Here is a 25474-nt window from a genome sequence, read left to right as displayed (position 1 = left end):
TAGAAAGAAGCTTTCTCTAAAACACTTTGTTATGTGTGCACTCATCTCAGAGAGTTAAACCTTTCTTGTGATTGAGCAGTTTCTAACACTGTTTTGGTAGAAACTGCAAAGGGATATTAGGGAGTCACTGGAGGCCTATGGTGAAAAAGGAAATATATTAAGACACAAACTAGTGGGAAGTTTTCTCTGAAACTGCTTTGTGAAGTGTGCATACATGTTATAGAGTTAAACCATTCTTTTGATTGAGCAGTTTGGAAAAACTGTTTTTGTAGAATCTGCAAAGGGATATTTGGGAGTGCATTGAGGCCTATGGTGAAAAAGAATATATCTTCAGATACAAATTAGACAGAATCATTCTGAGAAACTGCTTTGTGATGTGTACATTCATTTCACAGAGTTAAACCATTCTTATGATTGAGCAGTTTGGAGAAAATGTTTTTGTGGAAATTTCAAAGGGATATTTGGGAGTGCATTGAGGCCTACGGTGAAAAAGGAAATAATCTTCCGATACAAACTAGACACAAGATTTCTGATAAACTGTTTAGTGATATGTGCATTTATTTCATAGAATTATACCTTTCTATTGATGGAGAAGTTTGGAAACAAAGTTTTTGTAGAATCTGTGAAGGGATATTTGGATTCACATTGAGGTCTAGGGTGAAAAATGAAATATCTTCCAATACAAATTAGATAGAAGTTTTCTGAGAAACTGCTTTATGATGTCTGCATTCATCTCAAGGAGTTGAACCATTCTTTTGATTGAGCAGTTTCGAACCAGTGTTTTTGTAGAATCTGCAAAGGGAAGTCTTGGAGCCGTTTGAATCTTATGGTGAAAAAGGAAATATCCTCACATAAAAACTAGAAAGAATCTTTCTGAGAAGCTGATTTGTGATACGTGCATTCATCTCAAAGAGATAAAACTTTCTTTTGATTGAGTAGTTTGGAAACACTGTTTTCGTAGAATTTGCAAAGTGATATGTGGGAGCTCTTTGAGGCCTATGGTGAAAAAGGAAATATCTTCACATAAAAACTAGAAACAATCATTCTGAGAAACTGCTTTGTGTTATGTCCATTCATCTTACACAGTTAAACATTTCTTTTGATTGAGTAGTGTGGATACACTGTTTTTCTACAATCTTTAAAGGGATATTTGGGAGTGCATTAAGGCCTATGGAGAAAAAGAAAATATTTTCCAATACAAACTAGAAAGCAAGTCTCTGAGAAACTGCTTTGTGATGTGCGCATTCATCTCACAGAGCTAAACCATTCTTTTGATTGAGCAATTTGGAAACACTCTTTTGTAGAATCTGCAAAAGGATATTCCGGAGTCCTTTGAGTCTAAAGATGAAAAAGGAAATACCTTCACATAAAAATTAGAAAGAAGCTTTCTGAGAAACTTCTGTATGCTGTGTCCATTCATCTCACAGATTTAAACACTTCTTTTGATTGAGCAGTTTGGAAAAATTGTTTCTTTACAATCTGCTAAGGGACATTTGGGAGCACATTGAGGCCCATGGTGAAAAAGGAAATATCTACATATGCAAACTAGAAAGAAACTTTCTGAGAACCTGCTTTGTAATTTGTGCATTCATCTCACAGAGTGAAACAATTCTTTTGATTAAGCAATTTGGAAACACAGTTTTTGCAGAATCTGTGAAGGGTTATTTTTGAGTGCATTGAGGCCTATGGTGAAAAAGGAAATATATTCAGATACAAACTAGACAGAAGATTTCTGATATACTGCTTTGTGATGTGTGCATTCATCTCACAGAGTTAAATGTTTCTTTTCATAGAGCAGTTTCAAAAGACTCTTTTTCTAGAATCTGCAAAGGGATATTTGGGAGCACATTGAGGCCTATGGTTAAACAGGAAATATCTTCCGATACAAACTAGAAAGAAAGTTTCTGAGAAACTGCTTTGTGATATGTGCATTCATCTCACAGAGTTAAACCATTCTTTTGATTGATCAGTTTGGAAACACAGTGTTTGTAGAATCTGCGAAGGGATATTTGGTAGTGCATTGAGGCCTATGGTGAAAAAGGGAATATTTTCCGATACAAACTAGAGAAAAGCTTTCTGAAAAACTGCTTTGTGATGTATGCATTCTTCTCACAGATTTAAACTATCCTTTTGATTGAGCAGTTGGGAGCCACTATTTTTGTAAAATCTGCAAAGGGATAATTTGGAGCCCTTTAGGTCTTATGGTGAAAAAGGAAATATCCTCAATAAAAACTAGAAGGAAGCTTTCTGAGAAACTGCTATGTGTTGCGTCGATTCATCTGACAGAGTTAAACATTTTTTTTGATTGAGTAGTTTGGAAAACCGTTTTTATACAATCTGCATAGGGATATTTGGGAGTGCATTAAAGCCTATGGTGAAAAAGGATATATCTTCTGATACAAACTAGAAAGAAAGTTTCTGAGAAACTGCTTTGTGATGTGTGCATTCATTTCACAGAGTTAAACTTTCATTTACATTGAGCAGTTTGGAACCACTGTTTATGTAGAATATGCAAAAGAATATTTTGGAGCCCTTTGAGTCTTATGGTGAAAAAGGAAATATCTTCTGATAGAAACTACAAATAAAGTTTCTGAGAAATTTCTTGTGATGTTTGCATTCATCTCACAGAGTTAAATCTTTTGATTGAGCCATTTGGAAACACTGTTTTTGTAGAATTTGCAAAGGGATATTTTGGAGCCCTTTGTGTCTTACTGTGAAAAAAGATATATCTTCACATAAAAACTAGTAAGAAGCTTATTGAGAAATGGATTTGTGATATGTGCATTCATCTCACAAAGTTAAACCTTTGTTTTGATTGAGCGGTTTGGAAACACTGTTTTTGTAAAATCTTCAAAGGGATATTTGGCAGTGTATTGAGGCCTATGGTGAAATAGGAAATACCCTCACAAAAAACTAGAAAGAAGCTTTCTGAGAAACTGCTTTGTGATATGTGCATTTATCCCACAAAGCTAAACCTGTTTTTTGATTGAGCTTTTATAAACACTGCTTTTGTAGAATCTGCAAATGGTTATTTGGGAGCGCATTGATGCCTATGGTGAAAAAGGAAATATCTTCACATAAAAACTAGAAAGAAGCTCAATGAGAAACTGCTGTGTGTTTTGTCTATTCATCTCACAGAGTTAAACATTTCTTTTGATTGAGTAGTTTGGAAAACCTTTTTTCTATAGTCTGCAAAGGGATATTTGGCAGGGCATTGAGGCTTATGGAGAAAAAGGAAATACCTTCCAATACAAACTAGAAAGAAAGTTTCTGAGAAACTGCTTTGTGATGTGTGCATTCATCTCACGAAACTAAACGATTCTTTTGATTGAGTAATTTAGAAACAATCTTTTTGTAGAATCTGCCAAGGGATACTGGGGAGTAGCTTAAGTCTAAAGTTCAAACAGGAAATACCTTCACATATAAATTAGAAAGAACCTTTCTGAGAAATTGCTCTGTGTTGTGTCCATTAATCTCATAGAGTTAAATATTTCTTTTGATTGAGCAATTTGGAAAAACTCTTTTTCTGCAATCTGCAAAGGGATATTTTGGAGCGCATTTAGGCCTAGGGTGAAAAAGGAAATATCTTCCAAAACAAACTAGAAAGAAAGTTTCTGAGAGAATGATTTGTGATATGTGCATTCCTCTCACAGAGTGCAACCATTCTTTTGATTGAGCAGTTTGGAAACACGATTTTTTCAGAATCTGTGAAGGGATAATTGGGAGCGCATTTAAGCCTATGGTGAAAAAGGAAGTATCTTCAGATAGAAACTAGACAGAAGATTTCTGAAATACTACTTTATGATATGTGCATTCATCTCACAGACTTAAAAGTTTATTTTCATTGAGCAGTTTGGAAAGACTGTTTTTCTAGAATCTGTAAAGTGTATTTGGGAGCACATTAAGGCCTATCATGAAAAAGGAAATATCTTCTGATACAAACTAGAAAGAAAGTTTCTGAGAAACTGCTTTGTGATGTGTGCATTCATTACAGAGTGAACACATTCTTTTGATTGAGCAGTGGGGAAACATAGTGTTTGTAGAATCTGCAAAGGGATATTTGGGAACACATTGAGGTCTATGGTGAAAAATGAAATACCTTCACATAAAAACTAGAAAGAAGCTTTCTGAGAAACTGCTTCCTGATATGCACATTCAACTCACAAACTTAAACCTTTCTTTGATTGAGCAGTTTGGAATCACAGTTTTTGAAGAATCTGCCAAAGGATATATGGGAGTACAGTGAGGCCTATGGCAAAAAAGGAATTATCTTCCAATATAAACTAGAAAGAAAGTTTCTGAGAAACTGCTTTGTGATATGTGCATTCATCTCATAGAGTGAAACATTTATTTTGATTGAGCAGTTTGGAAACACAGTTTTTACAGAATCTGTGAAGGGATATTTGGGAGAACATCGATGCCTATGGTGAAAAAGTAAATATCCTCAATAAAAACCAGAAAAGAGCATTCTGAGAAACTGCTTTGTGATGTGTGCATTCATTTCACAGAGCTAAACCATTCTTTTGATTGAGCAATTTTGAAACATTCTTTTTGTAGAATATGAGGAGGGATATTGGGGTGTCCTTGGAGTCTTAAGATGAAAAAGGAAATAACTTCACATAAAAATTAGAAAGAAGCTTTCTGAGAAACTGCTGTGTGTTGTGTCCATTCATCTCTCAGAGTAAAATATTTCTTCTGATTGAGCACTTTGGAAAAACTGTTTTTCTACAATCTGCAAAAGGATATTTGGGAGCACTTTGGGGCCTATGTTGAAATTGGAAATATCTTCTGATACAAACCAGAAAGAAAGATTCTGAGAAACTGCTTCATGACGTGTGCATTCATCTCACAGAGTGAAATCATTCTTTTGATGGAGCAGTTTGGAAACAAAGTTTTGCAGAATTCGTGAAGGGATATTTGGGAGCTCATTAAGACCTAGTGTGAAAAAGGAAATATCTTCAGATACAAACTAGACAGAAGATTTCTGATACACTGCTTTGTGATGTGTGTATTCATCTCACAGTGTTAAACGTTTGTTTTCATTGAGCAGTTTGGAAAGACTGTTTTTCTAGAATCTGCAAAGGGATATTTGGGAGCGCTTTGAGGCCTATGTTGTAAAAGGAAATATATTCTGATAAAAACTAGAAAGAAAGTTGCTCAGAAACTGCTTTGTGATGTGTGCATTTATCTCACAGAGTTAAACCATTCTTTTGATTGAACAATTTTGAAACACAGTGTTTGTAGAATCTGTGAAGGGATATTTGAGAGAGCATTGAGGCCTGTGGTGAAAAAGGAAATATCTTCTGATAAAAACTAGACAGATGGTTTCTGAGAAAGAGCTTTGTGATGTGTGCATTCACATCACAGAGTTGAGTTGAACCATTCTTTTGATTGAGCTGTTTGTAACCACTGTTTTTTGTAGAATCTGCAAAGGAATATTTTGGAGCCCTTTTAGTCTCATTGTGAAAAAGGAAATATACTCACATAAAACCCAGAAAGGATCATTCTGAGAAACTGCTATGTGATATGTGCATGTATCACAGTTAAAACTTTCTATTGATTGAGCAATTTGGAAACACCGTTTTTGTAGAATCTGCAAAGGAATATTTGGGAGTGCATTGAGGTCTATGTTGAAAAAGGAAATATCCTCACATAAAAACGAGAAAGAAGCTTTCTGAGAAACGGCTTTGTCATGTGTGCATTCATCTCACAGAGTTAAACCATTCTTTCAATTGAGCAATTTGGAAACACTCTTTTTGTAGAATGTGCGAAGGGCTATTTTGGTGTCCTTTGAGTTTTAAGATGAAAAAGGAAATAACTTCATATAAAAATGGGAAAGAAACTTTCTGAGAAACTACTTTGTATTGTGTCCATTCATCCCACAGAGTAAAATATTTCTTCTGATTGAACAGTTTGGAAAAACTGGTTTTCTGCAATCTGCAAAGGAATATTTGGGAGCCCATTGAGATCTATGGAGAAAAAGGAAATATCTCCAAATAAAAACTAGAAAGAAAGTTTCTGAGAAACTGCTTTGTGATGAGTGCATTCATCTCACAGATTTAAACCATTCGTTTGATTGAGCAGTTTGGAAACACAGTGTTTGTAGAATCTGCGAAGGGATATTTGGTAGTGCCTTGAAGCCTATGGTGAAAAAGGAAATATCTTCCAATGCAAACTGCACAGAAGCTTTCTGAGAAACTGTCTATTATGTGTGCATTCATCTCATAAGAGTTGAGCTGTTCTTTTCATTGAGCAGTTTGGAGTCACTGTTTTTGTAATTTCTGCAAAGGGATACTTTGGAGCCCTTTGAGTCTTATGGTGAAAAAGGAAATATCTTCTGATAGAAACTGGAAAAAAACTTTCTGAGAAACTGCTTTGTGATATGTGCATTCAGCTCACAGAATTAAAATTTCTTTTGACTGATCAGTTTGGAAACACTGTTTTTGTAGAATCTTCCAAGGGATACGTGGGAGCATATTTGGGACTGTTTTGAGGGCTATGGTGAAAAAGGAAATAACTTCTGATACAAACTAGAAAGAAAGTTTCTGAGAAACTGCTTTGTGATATGAACATTCACCTAACAGGTTTAAACTACACTTTTGATTAAGCAGTTTGGAAACACAGTGTTTGTACAATCTGAGAAGGGGTATTTAGGAGTGCATTGAGGCCTACGGTGAAAAAGGACCTATCTTCCGCTACTAACTACACAGAAGGTTTCTGAGAAAGAGTTTTGTGATGAGCGCATTCATCTCGCAGAGTTGAACCATTCTTTTGATTGGGAAGTTTGGAACCACTGTTTTTGTAGAATCTGCAAATTGATATTTTGGAGCCCTTTGAGTCTTATGGTGAAAAAAGAAATATCCTCACATAAAAACTTGGAAGGAGGTTTCTGACAAACTGTAATATGTGTATTCATCTCACAGAGTTAAAACTTTCTTTTAATTAAGCATTTTGGAAACACTGTTTTTGTAGAATCTGCAAAGGGATATTTGGGAACGCATTGAGGCCTATGGCAAAAAACAAAATTTCCTCACACAAAAACAAGAAATGAGCTTTCTTAGAAACTGCTCTGTGATCTGTGCATTCCTCTAACAGAGTTGAATCATTCTTTTTCATAGAGCAGTTTGAAAACATAGTGTTTGCAGAATCTGTGAAGGGACATTTGTGAGTGCTTTGAGGCCTATGGTGAAAAAGGAAATATCTTCTGATACAAACTAGACAGAAGGTTTCTGAGAAACTGCATTGTGATGTGCGCATTCACCTCACAGAGTAAAATGTGTCTTTTCATTGAGCAGTTTGGAAACTCTGTTCTTCTTGAATCTGCAGATGGATACTTGGGAGTGCATTGAGGCCTATTGTGAAAAAGGAAATATCTTCTGATACAAACTAGATGGAAACTTTCTGAGAAACTGCTTTGTGATGTGTGCAATCAGCTCACAGATTTTAATGATTCTTTTGATTCAGCAGTTTGGAAATAGTTTTTGTAGAATCTGGAAGTGATATGTGGACTCAATTGTAGGCCTATCGTGAAAAAGGAAATACCTTCTGATATAAACTAGACAGAAGCTTTCTGAGACACTGCTTTGTGATGTGGTCATTCATCTCACAGAGTTGAACCATTATTTTCATTGACCAGTTTGGAACCACTGTTTTTGTGGAATCTGCAAAGGGATATTTTGGAGCCCTTTGAGGCTTATGGTGAAAAAGGAAATATCCTCACGTAAAAACTAGAAAGGAGCTTTCTTAGAAACTGCTTTGTGATCTGTGCCTTCATGTCACCTTATTAAATGGTTCCTTTTATGGAGCAGCTTGGAAAACAGTGTTTGTAGAATCTGCGAAGGGATATTTGGATTTGCCTTGAGGCCTATGCTGACAAAGGAAATATCTCCTGATACAGACTAGACAGAAGCTTTTTGAGAAACTACTTTGTGATGTTTGAATTCATCTCACAGAAGTAAACGTTTCTTTTCATTTAACAGTTTGGAAACTCTGTACTTCTAAAATCTGCAAAGTGATACTTGGGAGCACATTGAGTACGATGGCAAAAAAAGCAAATATCCTCACATAAACCTAGAAAGGAGCTTTCTTAGAAACTGCTTTGTGATCTGTGCATTCCTCTAAAAGAGTTGAACCATTCTTCTGATAGGGCCTTTTGGAAACACAGTGTTTGTAGAATCTTTGAAGGGATATTTGTGAGTGCTTTGAAGTCTATGGTGAAAAAAGAAATATCTTTTGGTAAAAACTAGACAGAAACTTTCTGAGAAACTGCTTTGTGATGTGTGCATTCACCTCACAGAGTTACACGTTTCTTTTCATTGGGCAGTTTGGAAACCCTATTCTTCTAGCATCTTCAAAAGGATATTTAGGAGTGCATCTAGGCTTATGGTGAAAAAGGAAGTATCTTAAGATACAAACTAGAAAGAATGTTTCTGAGAAACTGCTTTTTGATGTTGCATTCATCTCACAGAGTTTAGCCATTTTTTCATTGAACAGTTTGAAAACACGTTGTAGAATCTGCGAAGGGATACTTGGACTCTCCTGGAGGCCTGTGATGAAAATGAAATATCTTCTGATACAAACTAGAAAGAAGGTTTCTGAGAAACTGCTTTGTGATGTGTGCATTCATCTCACAAAGTTGAACCATACTTTTGATTGAGCAGTTTGGAACCACTATTTTTGTAGAATCTGCAAAGGGATATTTTGGAGCCCTTTGAGTCTTATGTTGAAAAAGGAAATATTCTCACATAAAAACCAGAAAGGAGCTTTCTGAGAAACTGCTTTGTGATATGTGCATTCATCTCAGAGAGTTAAAGCTTTCTTTTGAGTGAGCATTTTGGAAACACTATTTTTGTAGAATCTGCAAATGGATATTTGGGAGCGCTTTGAGGCTTATGGTGAAAAAGGAAATATCCTCACATAAAAACAAGAAAGGAGCTTTCTTAGAAACCGCTTTGTGACCTATGCATTCCTCTATCAGAGTTGAACCATTCTTTTGATACAGCAGTTTGGAAACACAGTGTTTGTAGAATCTGAGAAGGGATATTTTGAACACTTTGAGGCCTATGGTGAAAAAGGAAATATCTTCCAATAGAAACTAGACAGAATCTTTCTGAGAAACTGCTTTGTGAAGTGTGCATTCATCTCACAGAGTTTAACCATTCTTTTCATTGAGTAGTTTGGAAACTCAGTGTTTGTAGAAACTATGAAGGAATATTTAGATTCCCATGTAGGTCTGCAGTGAAAAAGGAAATACCTTCTGATAAAAACTAGACAGAAGCTTTCTGAGACACTGCTTTGTGATGTGTGCATTCATCTCACAGACTTGAACCATTCTTCTGATTGACAAGTTTAGAACCACTGTTTTTGTAGAATCTGCAAAGGGATATTTTGGAGCCCTTTGAGTCTTATGGTGAAAAAGGAAATATCCTCAAATAAAAATTAGAAAGGACATTTCTGAGAAACTGCTTTGTGTTATGTGCATTCATCTCACAGAGTTAAAACTTTCCTTTGATTGAGCATTTTGGAAACTTTTTTTGTTGAATCTGCAAAGGGATATTTGGGAGTCTGTTGAGGCCTACAGTGAAAAATGAAATATCTCCACATAAAAACTTGACAGAAGCTTTCTGAGAAATGGCTTTGTGATGTGTGCATTCCTCTAACAGAGTTGAACAATTTTGAGATTGAGCAGTTTGGAATCACTATTTTTCTAGACTCGGTAAATGGATAATTGTGAGTGTTTTGAGGCCTATGGTGAAAAAGGAAATATCCTAACATACAAACTAGAAAATATCTTTCTGAGAAACTGCTTTGGGATCTGTGCATTCGTCTCACTGAGATAAACTCTACTCTTGATTGAGCAGTCTGGAAACACAGTGTTTGTAGAATCTGCAAAGGGATATTTGGATTCGCCTTGAGGCTTACATTGACAAAGGAAGTATCTTCTGATACAAACTAAACAGAAGCTTTCTGAAAAACTGCTTTGCAGAGTGTACATTCATCTCACAGGATCTAACCATTCTTTTGATTGAGCAGTTTGGAAACTCAGTGTTTGTGGAAACTGCAAAGGGATATTTAGATTCACATGAAGGCCTACAGTGAAAAAGGAAATACCTTCCGATACAAACCAGACAGAAGCTTTCTGAGAAACTGCTTTGTGATGTGTGCATTCGTCTCACAAAGTTGAACCATTCTTTTCATTGAGCACTTTGAGAACACTGTTTTTCTAAAATCCACAAAGGGATATTTTTTGAGCCATTTGAGTCTTATGGTGAAAAACGAAATAGCCTCATGTAAAAACTAGAAAGGAACTTTCTGAGAATCTGCTTTGTGATATGTGCATTGATCTCACGGAGTTAAAACTTTCTTTTGATTGAGCATTTTGGTAACACTGCTTCTGTAGAATCTGAAAAGGGGCATTTCAGAATGCTTTGAGGCCTTTGGTGATAAAGGAAATATCTTCACATAATATCTAGGCAGAAGCTTTCTGAGAAACGGCTTTGTGATGTGTGCATTCCTCTAACAGAGTTGAACCATGCTTTTGATTGACCAGTTTGGAACTACTGTTTTTCTAGGATCTGCAAATGGATATTTTTGAGCACTTTGAGGCCTACGGTGAAAAGGAAATATCATCACATAAAAACTAGAAAGGAGGTTTGTTGGAAACTACTTTGTGATCTGTGCATTCATCTCACAGGGTTAAACATTTCTTTTCATTGAGCAGTTTGGAAAGTGTTCTTCTATAATCAGCAAAGTGAGACTTCAGAGTGCATTGAGGCCTATGGTTTAAAAGGAAATATCTTGAGACACAAACTAGAAAGAAAGTTTCTGAGAAATTGCTTTGTGATGTGTGCATACACCTCAGAGAATTTAACAACAGTTTTCATTAAGCAGTTTGGCAACACGCTGTTTGTAGAATCTGTGAAGGGATATTTGGATTTGCTTGGAGGCCTGTGGTGAAAAAGGAAATATCTTCTGATACAAACTAGAAAGAAGCTTTCTGAGAAACTGCTTTGTGATGTGTGCATTCATCTCACAGAGGTAAACATTTCTTTTCATTGAGCAGATTGGAAACTCTCTTCTTGTCGAATCTGCAAAGGGATATTTATGAGTGCTTTGAGGCCTGTGGTGAAAAAGGAAATATCTTCACATAAAAACTAGACAGAAGATTTCTGAGAAACTTCTTTGTGATGTGTGCATTCATTTAACAGAGTTGAAACTTTGTTTTGATTGAGCCTTTTGGAAACACTTTTTTGTAGAATCTGCAAGGGGATATTTGGGAGTGCTTTGAGGCCTATAGTGAAATGGGAATTAACTTCACATAAGAACCATTGTTTTGATTGAACAGTTTGAAAACACAATGTTTGTGGAATCTGTGAAGGGATATTAGGATTTGCCTTGAGGCCTATGGTGAACTAGGAAATATCTTCTGATAAAAACTAGACAGAAGATTTCTGAGGAACTGCTTTGTGATGTGTGCATTCCTCTAACAGAGTTGAACCTTTCTTTCCATTTTGAAGTTTGGAACCCTTGTTTTTGTAGAATATGCAAATTGATATTTGTGAGTGCTTTGAGGCCTATGGTGAAAAGGGAAATATCCTCACATAAATACTAGAAAGGAGCTTTGTTAGAAACTGTTTTGTGGTCAGTGTGTTCATCTCACTGAGTTAAAGAACTTTTTTGATTGAGCAGTTTGGAAATGCAGTGTTTTTAGAATCTGTGAAGGGATATTTGGATGTGCCTTGAAGCCTATGGTGAGAAAGGAAATATCTTCTGATACAATCTAGTAAGAAGCTTTCTGATAAACTGCTTTGTGATGTGTGCATTCATCTTACAGAGTTAAACTTTTTTTTCACTGAGCAATTTGGAAAAGCTGTTTTTTTTTTTTATAATTTGCAAAGTGATGTTAGGTGGCACAAAAAGGCCTATTGTGAACAAGAAACTGCTTTTTCATGTGTCCATTCATCTCACAGAACTAACTCCTTCTTTTGATGGAACAGTTCAGAAGCACTGTTTTTATAGGATCTGCAAAGGAATATTTGGGAGCATACTGAGGCCTGTGGTGGAAAAGGAAATATCTTCAGATAAGACCTAGTCAGCAGCTCTCTGAGAAACTGCTTCGTGTTGTATGCATTCATCTCACAGAGTTAACTTTGCTTTTGATTGAGCAGTTTGTTAACACTCTTTTCGTAGAATCTGCAAACGTATATTTGGGAGTGCACTGATGCCTATGCTGAAAAAGGAAATATCTTCAAATAAAAACAAGAAAGAAGCTTTTTGATAAAAGGCTTTGTGATATATGAATTCAACTCTCTGAGTTAAATATGTTTTTTGATTGACTGGTTTGGAAACACTGTTTTTGTAGAATACGTGATGGCATATTTGGGAGCACATTGAAGCCTATGGTGATCAAGGAAATATCTTTGGATAAAAACTAGAAAGAATCTTTTTGAGAAACTGCTTTGTGATGTGTGCATTCATCTCACAGTGTTAAACCTTTCTTCAAATAGAGAAGTTTGAAAACACAGTTTTTGCTTAACTTGCCAGGTGATATTTACTAGCAAAAAGAAGCCTATGGTAAAAAAACAAATATCTTCAGATAAATACAGGAAAGAAGTTTTCTAAGACACTGATTTGTAATATGTGCATTCATTTTACAGTGTTAATCTTTCCTTTGATGGAGCCGTTTGGAAACACCCTTTTGGCAGAATCTGTGAAGGATTATTTTGGAGCACTTTGAGGTTTACAGTGAAAGAGGAAATATCTCCAGATAAAAACTAGCAAGAAGCTTTCTGAGTAACTCCTTTGTGATGTGTGCATCCACCACAAGGTGTTAAACCTTTCTTTTGATTGAGCAGTTTGGAAACACTGTTATGATAGAATCTGCAAAGGGATATTTGGGAGCACACGAGGCCTATGATGAACAAGGAAATAAAGTCAGATGAATACTAGAAAGAAGCTTTATGAGAAACTGCTTTGTGATGTGTGCATTCTTCTCACAGAGTTAAACGTTTCTTTTGATTGAGCAATTTGGAAACACTGTTTTTGTAGAATCTATGACAGGATATTTGGGAGCACATTGAAGACTATGGTGATAAAGGAAATATCTTCTGATAAAAACTACATAAAAGCTTTTTGAGAAACCGCTTTGTGATGTGTGCATTCATTGCACAAAGTTAAACTGTTATTTTGATAGAGCAGTTTGGAAACACTGTTTTTGTATAATCTGCGACGTGATATTGGGTAGCACAAAGAGGCCTATAGTGAAAAAGGAAACATCTTCAGATAAAAACTGGAATGAAGCTATCTGAGTCACTGATTTGTGATGTGTGCATTCATTTCAGAGTATTAAGTTTTCCTTTGATGGAGCCTTTGGAAGCACTCATTTGTAAGTATCTGCAAAGGGTTATTTGGGATCCCATTGAGGCCTACAGTGAAAAAGGAAATATCTCCAGATGAAAAGTAGACAGAAGCATTCTGAGAAACTTCTCTGTGATATGTGCATTTATCTCACAGAGTTAAATCTTTCTTTCAATTGAACAGTTTTGATACACTGTTTCTGTAGTATCTGCAATGAGAGATTTGGGTGCACACGAGGCCAAAGGTGAAAAAGGAAATAACTTCAGATAAAAACTAGAAACAGCTTTCTGAGAAACCACTTTGTGATGTGTGCATTCTTCTCATAGAGTTAAAAGTTTCTTTTAATTGAGTAGTTTGGAAACACTGTTTATGTAGAATCTGCAAAGGGATATTTTGGAGCACACTTATGCCTATGGTGATAAAGGAAATATCTTCAGATAAAAACTAGGAAGAAGCTTTTTGAGAAACTGCTTTCTGATGTCTGCGTTCATATAACAGAGTTAAACGTTTCTTTGAATGATCACTTTGGAAACACTGTTTTTGTATAATGTGTGAGGGGATATTTGGGAGTGCACAAGGCCAAAGTTTAAAAAGAGAATCACTTCAGATAAAAAATAGAAAGCAGCTTTCTGAGAAACTGTTTTGTGATGTGTGCATTCTTCTCATAGAGTTAAACTTTTCTTTTCTTTGAGTAGTTTGGAAACACTGTTTTTGTAGAATCTGCAAAGGGATATATGGGTGCACACCGAAGTCTATGGTGCAGTTTGGAAACACCGTTTTTGTGTAATCTGTGAAGCCATGTGAGGTAGCATAAAATGTCTGTGGTGAACAAGGAAATATCTTCAGATAAAAACTGGAAAGAAGCTTTATGAGAAACCACTTTCTGATGTGTGTGTTCATCTCACAGATTTAAATCCTTCTTTTGATGGAGCAGTTCACAAACACTGTTTTTATGGAATCTGTGACGTGATATTTGGGAGCGCATTGAGGTCTATGGTGGAAAAGGATATATCTTCAGAGAAGAACTAGACAGAAGCTATCTTGGAAACTGCTTTGTGATGAGTGCATTCATCTCATAGAGTTAAACCTTTCTTTTGATTGAGCATTTTGGAAACACTGGTTTTGTAGAATCTACAAAGGTATATTTGGGAGCGCACTGAGGCTTAAGGTGAAAAAGGAAATATCTTCGGATAAAAAGCAGAAAGAAGCTTTCTGAGAAACTGCTTTCTGATGTGTGCATTCATCTCACAGAGTTAAGCCTATTTTTTGATTCAACAGTTTGGAAGCACTGTTTTTGTAGAATCTGTGATGGGATATTTGGAAGTGCATTGAAGTCTACGGTGATAAAGGAAATATCTTCAGATAAAAACTGGAAATAAGCTTTTTGAGAAACTGCTTTGTGATGTGTGCATTCATCTCACAGAGTTAATCCTTTCTGTTGATGGAGAAATTTGGAAACACTGTTTTGTGTAATCTGCAAAGTGATAGTAAGGAGTACAAAGAGGCCTCTATTGAAAGTGGAAATATCTTCAGATAAAAACTGGAAAGAAGCATTATGAGAAACTACTTTCTGATGTGTGCATTCATTTATCAGAGTTAAATCCTTCTTTTGAAAGAACAACTGAGAAACACTGTTTTTAGAAGATCTGCAAAGAAATATTTGGGAGCACATTGAGACCTGCAGTGGAAAAGGAAATAACTTCAAAGAAGAACTAGACAGAAGCTTTCTGAGAAACAGCTGTGTGATGTCTGCATTCATCTCACAGAGTTAAACCTTTCTTTTGATTGAGCTGTTTAGAAGCACCGTACTTGCAGAATCTGCAACAGACTATTTCAGAGCATACTGAGACCTATGGTAAAAAAAGGAAATTGCTTTAGATAAAAACTTTAAAGAAGCTTTTTGAGAAACTGCTTTGTGATGTGTGCATTCAACTCTCAGAGATAAACCTGTTTTTTGATACAGCAGTTTGGACACCATTTTTTGATAGAATCTAAGATGGGATATTTGGGTACGCATTGAAGCCTATGGTGAGAATGAAGAAACTTCGGATAAAAACTAGAAAGAAGTGTTATGAGAAATTGCTTTCTGATGTGTGCGTTTGTCTCACGGAGTTAAGATTTTCTTTTGAATGAGCAGTATGGAAACACTGTATGTGCAAACTCTGTGAAGTGATATTTGGTAGAGTGAAAAAGCCTATGGTGAAAAAGGAAATATCTTCAGATAAAAACTAGAAAGAATCTTTTTGAGAAACTGCTTTGTGATGTATGTGTTCAACTCATAGAGAGAAAACTGTTTTTTTAATGAGCAGTTTGGAAACACTGCTTTTGTAGAATTTGCAATGAGGTATTTGGGAGTGCCTTGAGGCCTACAGTGAGAAAGGAAATATCCTAGGATAAAAACTAGAAAGAAGCTTTTTGAGAAACATCTTTGTAATTTCTCATTAATCTCAAAGAGTTAAACTTTTTTATTGACTGAACTGTTTGGAAACACTGTTTTTTCCAAGTCTCCGAAGCAACGTTTGGTAGTGCAAAAAGGCCTATGGTAAACAAGAAAATATCTTCAAATAAAAACTGGAAAGAAGGGTTATGAGAAACTACTTTCTGATGTGTGCATTCAGCTCAGAGTGTTAGGTCTTTCTTTTGATGGAACCTTTTGGAAACACTGTTTTTATAGGATCTGCAAAGGGATATTTGGGAGCACGTAGAAGCCTAAGGTGGAAAACAGAATATCTTCAGAGAAGAACTAGACAGAAGCTATCTGAGAACTGCTTTGTGATGTGTGCATTCATCTCACAGAGATAAACCTTTCTTTTGATGGAGCAGGTTGGAAACACTGTTTTTGCTAAATCTGCTAAGCGATATTCAGTTGTGCAAAAAAGCCTATGGTGAGAAAGGAAATATCTTCAGATAAAATCTGGAAGGAAACGTTATGAGAAACTGCTTTCTGATGTGTGTGTTCATCTAACAGAGTTAAGTCCTTCTTTTGATGGAACAGTTTGGAATCACTTTTTTTGTAGAATATTCCAAGGAAATTTGGAGCGCATTGAGGCCTATGGTGAAAAAGGATGTATCTTTGGATAAAAACTAGAAGGAAGCTTTTTGAGAAACTGCTTTGTGATGTGTGGGCTCAACACAGAGGTAAAATGGTTTTTTGATTGAGCACTTTGGAAACACTCTTTTTATAGAATCTATGATGGGATATTTGGGAGCACCTTGAAGCCTATCGTGATAAAGGAAATATCTTCAGATAAAAATGAGAATGAAGCTTTTTCAGAAACAACTTTGTGATATATGCATTCATCTCATAGAGTTAAACTTTTCTTTTGACTGAGCAGTTTGGAAACACGGTTTTGGATAATTAGTGAAGTGATGTTAGGTAGTGCAAAAAGGCCTATGGTAACCAAGGAAATACCTTCAGATAAAAACTGGAAAGAAGCGTTATGAGATACTGCTTTCTGATGTGTGCCTTCATCTCATAGAGTTATATCCTTCTTTGGATGGAACAATTCAGAAACACTGTTTTAATAGAACCTGTGAAGGGATAATTGAGGGCATGCTGAGGGCTATGGTGGAAAAAGCAATATCTTCAGAAAAGAACTAGACAGAAGCTTTCTGAGAAACTGCTGTGTGATGTGTGCATTCACCTCATAGAGTTTAACCTTTATTTTTATTGAGCTGTTTAGAAACACTGTATTTGTAGAATCTGTGATGAAATGCTTGGGAGCACACTCTCACCTATGGAGAAAAAAGGAATTTACCTCAGATAAAAAGTATAAAGAAGCTTTTTGAGAAACTATTTTGTGATGTGTGTGTTCAACTCACAGAGTTAAACCAGTTTTTTGATTGAGTAGTTTGGACACACTGTTTTGGTGGATTCTGCAACAGGACATTTGGGTACACATAGAAGACTATGGTGATAAAGGAACTAACTTCTGATAAAAACTAGATAGAATCTTTTTGTGAAACTACTTTGTCATGTGGGCACTCACCTCACAGAGTTACACCTTTCTTTTATGGAAACACTGTTTTTGCAAAATCTGTGAGCGATATTAAGCAGTGTGAAAAAGCCTATGGTGAAAAAGAAAATATCTTCAGATAAAAAGTGGAAAGAAGCGTTATGAGAAACTGCTTTGTGATACGTGCTTTCATCTCACAGAGATAAGTCCTTTTTTGATGTAACAGTTTGGAAACACTTTTTCTGTTGAATCTGCAATGGAATATTTAAGAGAGCATTGAGGCCTACAGTGAAAAAGGAAATATCTTTGGATAAAAACTAGAAAGAGCTTTTGGAGAAACAGCTTTGTGATGTGAGCATTAATTTCAAAGAGTTAAACTTTTCTATTGACTGAACAGTTTGGAAATACTGTTTTTGTATAATCTGCAAAGCAATGTTAGGTAGTGCAATAAGGTCTATGGTGAACAAGGAAGTATCTTCAGCTAAAGATTGGAAAGAAGCATTATGAGAAACTGTTTTCCAATGTATGTGTTCAACCTAGAGAGTTAAAATCTTTCTTTTGATGGAACCTTTAGGAAACACTGTTTGTATAGGAACTGTGAAGGGATTTTTGGGAGTGCATTGAAGCTGATGGTGGAAAAGGGAATATCTTCAGAGAAGAACTAGACAGAAGCTTTCTGAGAAACTCATTTGTGATGTGTGCATTCATCACATAGAGAAAGCTTTCTTTTGATTGAGCACTTTGGAAACACTGTTTTTGTAGTATTTCTGAAGGGATATTTTGGAGCACATTTATGCCTATGGTGAAAAAGTAAATATCTTCTGATAAAAACAGGAAAGAAGGTTTTTAGGAACTGCTTTGTGTCCTGCATTCAATTCACAGAGACAAACCAGTTTTTTTATTGAGCAGGTTGGAAATAATGTTTTTGTAGAATCTGCAAAGGTATATTTGGGAGCGCACTGAGACCTATGCTGAAAAAGGAAACATCTTTCGATAAAAACTAGAAAGAAGCTTTTGAAGAAATTGCTCTGTGCTATGTGCATTCGTCTCACAGTTAAACCTTTCTTTTGATTGATCAGTTTGGAAACACTGTATTTGTAGCATCTGTGAAGGGATATTTGAGAGCGCACAAGGCCTATTGTGAAAAAGGAAATAACTTCAGATAAAAACTAGAAAGAAGGTTTCTGAGAAACCGCTTTGTGATGTGTGAATTATTCTCACAAAGGTAAATGTTTCTTTTGAATGAGTAGTTTGGAAACACTATTTTTGGAGAATCTCTAGAGGGATATTTTGGAGCGCACTGAGGCCCACGGTGAAAAAGGAAATATCTTTGGATAAAAACTATAATGAAGCATTTTGAGAAACATCTTTGTGATGTGTGCATTCAACTCACAGAGTTCAACCTGTGTTTGATGGAGCAGTTTGGAAACACTGTTTTTCTAGAATATGCAAAGGATATTTGGGAGTGCACTGATGCCTATGGTGAAAAAGGAAATATCTTCAGATTAAATCTAGAAAGAAGCTCTCTGAGAAATTGCGTTGTGATGTATGCATTCATCTCACAGAGTTAAACCTTTCTTTCCACTCAGTTGTTTGGACACACTGTTTTTGGAAAATTTGTGAAGCTATATTAGGTAGTGCAAAAAAGCCTGTGGTGAAAAAGTAAATATCTTCAGATAGAAACTGGAAAGAATCGTTATGAGAAACTGCTCTCTGATGTGTGCGTTCATCTCATAGAGTCAAGTCCTCTTTTGATGGAACAGTTTGGAAACACTGTTTTTGCAGAATGTGCAAAGGGATATTTGGGAGCGCAGTGAGGCTTACGATGGAAAAGGAAACATCTTCAGAGAAGAACTAGACGGAAGCTCTCAGAGAAGCTTCTTTGTGATGTGTGCATTCATATCACAGTGTTAAACCTTTTGGTTGATTGAGCAGTCTGGAAACACTGTTTTTATAGAATCTGCAAAGGTGTATTTGGGACCATATTGGGGCCTATGTTGAAAAAGGAAATATCTGTGGATAAAAACTAGAAAGAATTTTTTTTGAGAAACTGCTTTGTGATGTGTACATTCAATTCAAAGAGTTAAATCTGTTTTTTGATTGATCAGTTTGGAAACACAGTTTTTGTAGAAGCTGTGAAGGCACATTTGGGAGTGCTTTGAGTCCTACATTGGAAAAGGAAATATCTTCAGAGAAGAAATAAGCAGACACTTTCAAAGAAACTGCTTTATGATGTGTGCATTCATCTTACAGAGTTAACAGTTTCTTTTAATAGAGCAGCTTGGAAACACTGTTTTTATAGAACCTGTGAAGGAATATCTGGGAGCATATCTCTTTTTGTAGAACCTGCGAAGGAATATTTGGGAGCACATTTAAGCCTATGGTGAAAAAGGAAATATCTTCTGATAAAAACTAGAAAGGAGCTTTTTGAGAAACTGTTTTGTGATGTGTGCATTCATCTCACAGAGATACATATTTCTTTTGATTGATCATTTGGGAAATCATCTTTTTATACAATCTGCAAAGGGATATTTGGGAGTGCATGAGGCCTATGGTGAAAAAGGAAATAACTTCAGATAAAAACTAGAGAGACGCTTTTTGTGAGGCATGCATTCTTCTCACAGAGGTAAGCATTTCTTTTGATTGAGGAGTTTGGAAACACTGTTTTTGTAGAATTGGGAAAGGGATATTTAAATGCACTGATGCCAACAGTGATGAATGAAATATCTGGATTAAAAACTAGCTTTTGGAGAAACTGCTTTGGGAAGTATGCACTCATCTCACAGAGTTAAACTTTTCTTTTGACTGAGCAGTTTGCAAACACTATTTTACTATAATTTGTGAAGAGATGTCACACAGTGCAAAAAGGCCTATGGTGAACAAGGATATATCTTCAGATAAAAACTGCAAAGAAGCATTATGAGAAACTGCTTTCTGATGTGTGAATTCATCTCACAGGGTTAAATCCTTCTTTTGATGGAACAGTTTCAAAACTCTCGTTTTATAGAATCTGTGAGGGGATATTTCGGAGCGCATTTAGGCCAATGGTGGAAAAGGAAAAATCTTCAAAAAAGAACTAGACAGAAATTTTCTAAGAAACTGCTTTGTGATGAGTTCATTCATCTCACAGAGTTAAACTTTTCTTTTCATTGAGCAGTTTGGAAACACTGTTTTTGAAGAAGCTGGGAAGGCATATTTGGGAGCGCATTGAATGCTATGGTGAAAAAGGAAATATCTTCAGATAAAAACTAGAAAGAATCCTTTTGAGAAACTGCTGTATGATGTGTGCATTCATCTCACAGATTTAAAACTTTGTGTTTATTGAGCAGTTCATAAACACTGTTTTTGTAGAATCTGAGAAGGGATATTTGAGAGCACATGTGGCCTATGGTGAAAAAGGTAGTACCTTCAGATAAAAACTAAAAAGCACCTTTTTGAGAAACTGGTTTGTGCTGTATTCATTCAACTCACAGAGTTAAAACGGTTTTTTGATTGAGCCGTTTGGAAACACTGTTTTTTTAGAATCCGCTATGGGATATTTGGGAGCACAATGAACTCAATGGTGATAAAAGAAATATCCTCGGATAAAAACTAGAAAGAAGTTTTTTGAGAAACTGCTCTGTGATGTGTGCATTCATCTTACAGAGTTAAACCTTTTTTTTTTTGACTGAGCAGTTTGGAAACACTGTTTTTGCAAAATCTGTGAAGCAATATTAGGTAGCACAAAAAAACCTATGGTGAAAAACGAAATATTTTCAAATAAAAACTGAAAAGAAGCGTTATGAGAAACTGCTTTTTGACGTGTATGCTCATCTCACAGTATTAAGTTCTTCTTTTAATGTTACATTTTAGAAAAACTGTCTTTGTAGAATCTGTGAAGGGATATTTGGGACATCATTGAGGCCTATGGTGGAAAAGGAAATATCTTCAGAGAAGAACTAGACAGAAGGGTTCTGAGAAACTTCTTTGTGTTGTGAGCACTCATCTCACAGAGTTAAACCTTTCTTTTGATTGAAGAGTTTGGAAACACTGTTTTGGAAGAATCTACAAAGACATATTTGGCAGCATATTGAAACCTATAGTTAAAAGGTAAATATCTTAAGATAAAAACTAGAATGAAGCATTTGGAGAAACTGCTTTCTGATATGTGCATTCATCTCACAGAGTTAAGCCTTTAGTTTGATAGAACAGTTTGGAAACACTGTTTTTGTATAATCTGCAAAGTGATATTCGGTAGCAGAAAGAGGCCTATTGTGAAATAGGAAATATCTACAGATAAAAACAGGAAAGAGTTTTCTGAGACACTTATTTCTGATGTGTGCATAGATTTCACTGTTTTAAATCTTTCCCTTCATGGCACAGTTTGGAAACACACTTTTGGCAGAATCTACGAAGGGTTATCTGGGAGCTCATTGAGGCATACGGTGAAAAAGGTAATATCTCCAGATTAAAATACAAAGAAGCTTTCTGAGAAGCTACTTTGTGATGTGTGCATTCATCTCACAGAGTTAAACTTTTCTTTTGATTGAGCAGTTTGGAAACACTGTTTTTGTAGAATCTGCAAAGGGATATTTGAGAGCACACTATGTCTACGGTGAAAAAGGAAATATCTTTGGATAAAAACTAGAAAAAAGTTTTCGAAAAACTGCTTTGGATGTATGCATTCATCTCACAGTGTTACATTTTTCTTTTGACAGAGCAGTTTGGAGACACTGTTTTTGGACAATCTATGAAGCGATGTTGGTGCAAAAAGGCCTACGGTGAATAAAGAAATAACTTCAGAAAAAACTGGAAAGAAGAGTTATGAGAAACTGCTTTCTGATGTTTGCATTCACATCATAGAGTTAAAACCTCCTTTTGATGGAAGAGTTTGGAAACACAGTTTTTGTAGAATGTGTGAAAGGATATTTGGGAGTGCATTGAGGCTTATGGTTTGAAAGGAAGAGTCTGCAGAGAAGAACTAGACAGAAACTGTCTGACAAACTGCTTTGTGATGTGTGCATTCATCTCACAGAGTTAAAACTTTCTCTTGATTGAGCATTTTGGAAACACAGTTTTCACAGAATCTGCAAAGGGATATTTGGAAGTGCAAGGAGGCCTATGGTGAAAAAAGAAATATATTCGGGTAAAACCAGAAAAAAGTTTTGTGAAGCTGCTTTGTGAGGGATACGTTAAACTACAGTGTTAAATTTATTTTTTGTTTAAGTAGTTTGGAAACACTGTTTTTGTAAAATCTACAATGGGATATTTGGGAGTGCATTGAAGCCTATGGTAATAAAGGAAATATCTTCAGATAAAAACTACAAAGAATCATTTTGAGAAACTACTCTTTGATTGTGCATTCATCTCACAAAGTTAATTGCAGGCTTTGTTTGAGCAGTTTGGAAACACTGTTTTTGTGTAATGTGTGAAGTGATTCTAAGTAGTGCAAAAAGGCCTAAGCTGAAAAAGGAAATATCTTCAGGTAAGAACTGGAAAGAAGTGTTATGAGAAACTGCTTTCTTTTTTTATACATTTTTTATTGTAATTTAACTTTTAGGGTGCATGTGCACAACGAGCAGGTTATTTACTTATATACACATGTGCCATGTTGGTGTGCTGCACCCAGTAACTCATCATTTAACATAAGAAACTGCTTTCTAATGAGTGCATGCATCTCACAGAGTAAAGTCCTTTTGATACAACACTTCAGAGACACAGTTTTTATAGAATCCATGAAGGGATATTTGGGAGCACATTGAGGCCTATGGTGGAAAAGGAAATATCTTCAGATTAAAACTGCAAAGAAGCTTTCTGAGACACTGATTTGTGAGATATGCATTCATTTCTCAGTGACAAATTTTTCCTTTAATGGTGCCGTTTTTAAACACACTTTTTAAAGAACCTGAGAAGGGTTATTTAGGAGTGCAATGAGGCCTATGTGGAAAAGGAATTATCTCAAGACAAAAATTAGAAGGAAGCTTTCTGAGAAACAGCTTTTTGATGTCTACATTCATCTCACAGAGTTAACCCTTTCTTTTGATTGGGCAGTTTCAAAACACCGTTTTTCTTGAGTCTGCAAAAGGACATTTGGCAGCACACAAAGCCTATGGTGAAAAAGGAAATAACTTCAGGAAAAAAATAGAAAGAAGCTTTTTGAGAAAATGCCTAGTGATGTATTCATTCATCTCACAGAGTTAAACTTTTCTTTTGACTGTGCCGTTTGATAACACTGTTTTTGCAAAATCTGTGAAGTGATATTAGGTAGCACAAATAAACCTATGGTGAAAAAGGAAATAACTTCAGAAAAAAACTGGAAAGAAGCATTATGAGAAAGAAACTGCTTTCTGATGTGTGCATTTAACTCGCAGAGTTAAGTCCTACTTTTGATGGAATAGTTTGGAAACACTGTTTTTGTAGAATCTGTGAAGGGATATTTGGGAGCACATTGAGGCCTGTGATGAAAAAGGAATTATATTCGGATAAAAATTAGAAAGAAGCTTTCTGAGAAACTGCTTTGTGACATGTGGGTTCAACTCACAGAGTTGTTTGGAAGCAGTGCTTTTGTAAAATATGCGAATGGATATTTGGGAGTTCATTGAGGCCAATGGTGGAAAAGGAAATATCTTCAGAGAAAAAGTAGACAGAAACTTTCTGAGAAACTGCTTTGTGATGTGTGCATTCATCTCATAGGGTTAAAACTTTCTTTTGATTGTTCAGTTTGGAAACACTGTTTTTGTAGAATCTGTGAAAGGATATCTGGGAGCACATTGAGGCCTATGGTGAAAAAGCAAATAACTTCGGATAAAGACTACAAAGAAGATTTCTGAAAATCCACTTTGTAATGTGTCCATTCTTCTCAAACATTTAAACATTTATTTTAACTGAGCAGTTTGGAAACACTATTTTTGTAGAATCTGCAATGGGATATTTGAAAGCACAGTTAGGCCTATGGTGAAAAAGGAAATATATTTGTATAAAAACTAGAAAGAAGTTCTTGAGAAATTGCTTTGTGATGTGTCCATTCATCTCACAGAGTTAAACTACCCTTTTGAATGAGGAGTTTGGAAACACTGCTTTTGTGTAATCTGTGAAGCAATATTAGGTAAATTATAAAAGCCTATGGTGGAAAAGGAAATAACTTCAGAGAAGAAATAGATAGAAGCTATATGACAAACTGTTTTTTGATGTGTGGATTATTCTCATAGAATTAAAAGTTTCTTTTCATTGGTCAGTTTGGAAACACTGTTTTTGTAGAATCTGTGAAGGGATATTTGGGAACTCACAAGGCCTATGTGGAAAAAGTAAATAACGAAGATTAAAAAAAAAGAAGTTTTACAAGGAACTGATTGGTGATGTGTGCATCCTTCTCACAGTGTTAAACATGTCTTTTGAATGAGCAGTTTGGAAACACCCTTTTTGTAAAATCTGTAAAGGGGTATTTGGGAGCATACTGATGCCTATGGTGAAAAAGGAAATATCTTCAGAGAAAAACTAGAAAGAAGCTCTTTGAGAAACTGCATTGTGATGTGTGCATTTATCTCAAAGATTTAAACTTTTCTTTTGACTCAGCAGTTTGGAAACATTGTTTTTGTATATTCTGCAAAACGATGTTAGGTAGCACCAAAAGGCCTATGGTGAACAAGGAAATATCTTCAGATAAAAACTGGGAAAGAGCTTTATGAGAAACTGCTCTCTGATGTGTGAGTTTCTCTCACAGAATTCAGTCATTCCTTTGATGGAACAGTTTGGAAACACTGTTTTTGTAGAATCTGCTAGGTATATTTCAGAGTGCACTGAGGCCTAGGGTAGAAAAGGAAATATTTTCAGAAAAAAATTAGACAGAAGCTTTCTGAGAAACTACTTTGTGATGTGTGCATTCATCACACAGAATTAAAACTTTCTTTTGATAGAACCATTTGGAAACACTGCTTTTGTAGAATCTGTGAAGTGATATTTGGGAGTGCTTTGAGGCCTATGGTGGAAAAGAAATATCTTCAGAGAAGAATTAGTCAGAAGCTTTCTGAAAAACTGCTTTGTGATGTGTTCATTCATCTCACAGAGCTAAAAAGTTATTTTGACTGATCAGTTTGGAAATACTGTTTTTGTACAATCTGTGAAGCGATGTTAGCACAAAAAGGCATATAGTGAATAAGGAAATATCTTCATAAAAAATGGAGAGA

The sequence above is a fragment of the Pongo abelii genome, chromosome 13 (genome assembly GCF_028885655.2).
Source record: "Pongo abelii isolate AG06213 chromosome 13, NHGRI_mPonAbe1-v2.0_pri, whole genome shotgun sequence".
In the NCBI taxonomy this organism is placed as follows: domain Eukaryota; kingdom Metazoa; phylum Chordata; class Mammalia; order Primates; family Hominidae; genus Pongo; species Pongo abelii.
This window is presented reverse-complemented; position numbering follows the sequence as displayed.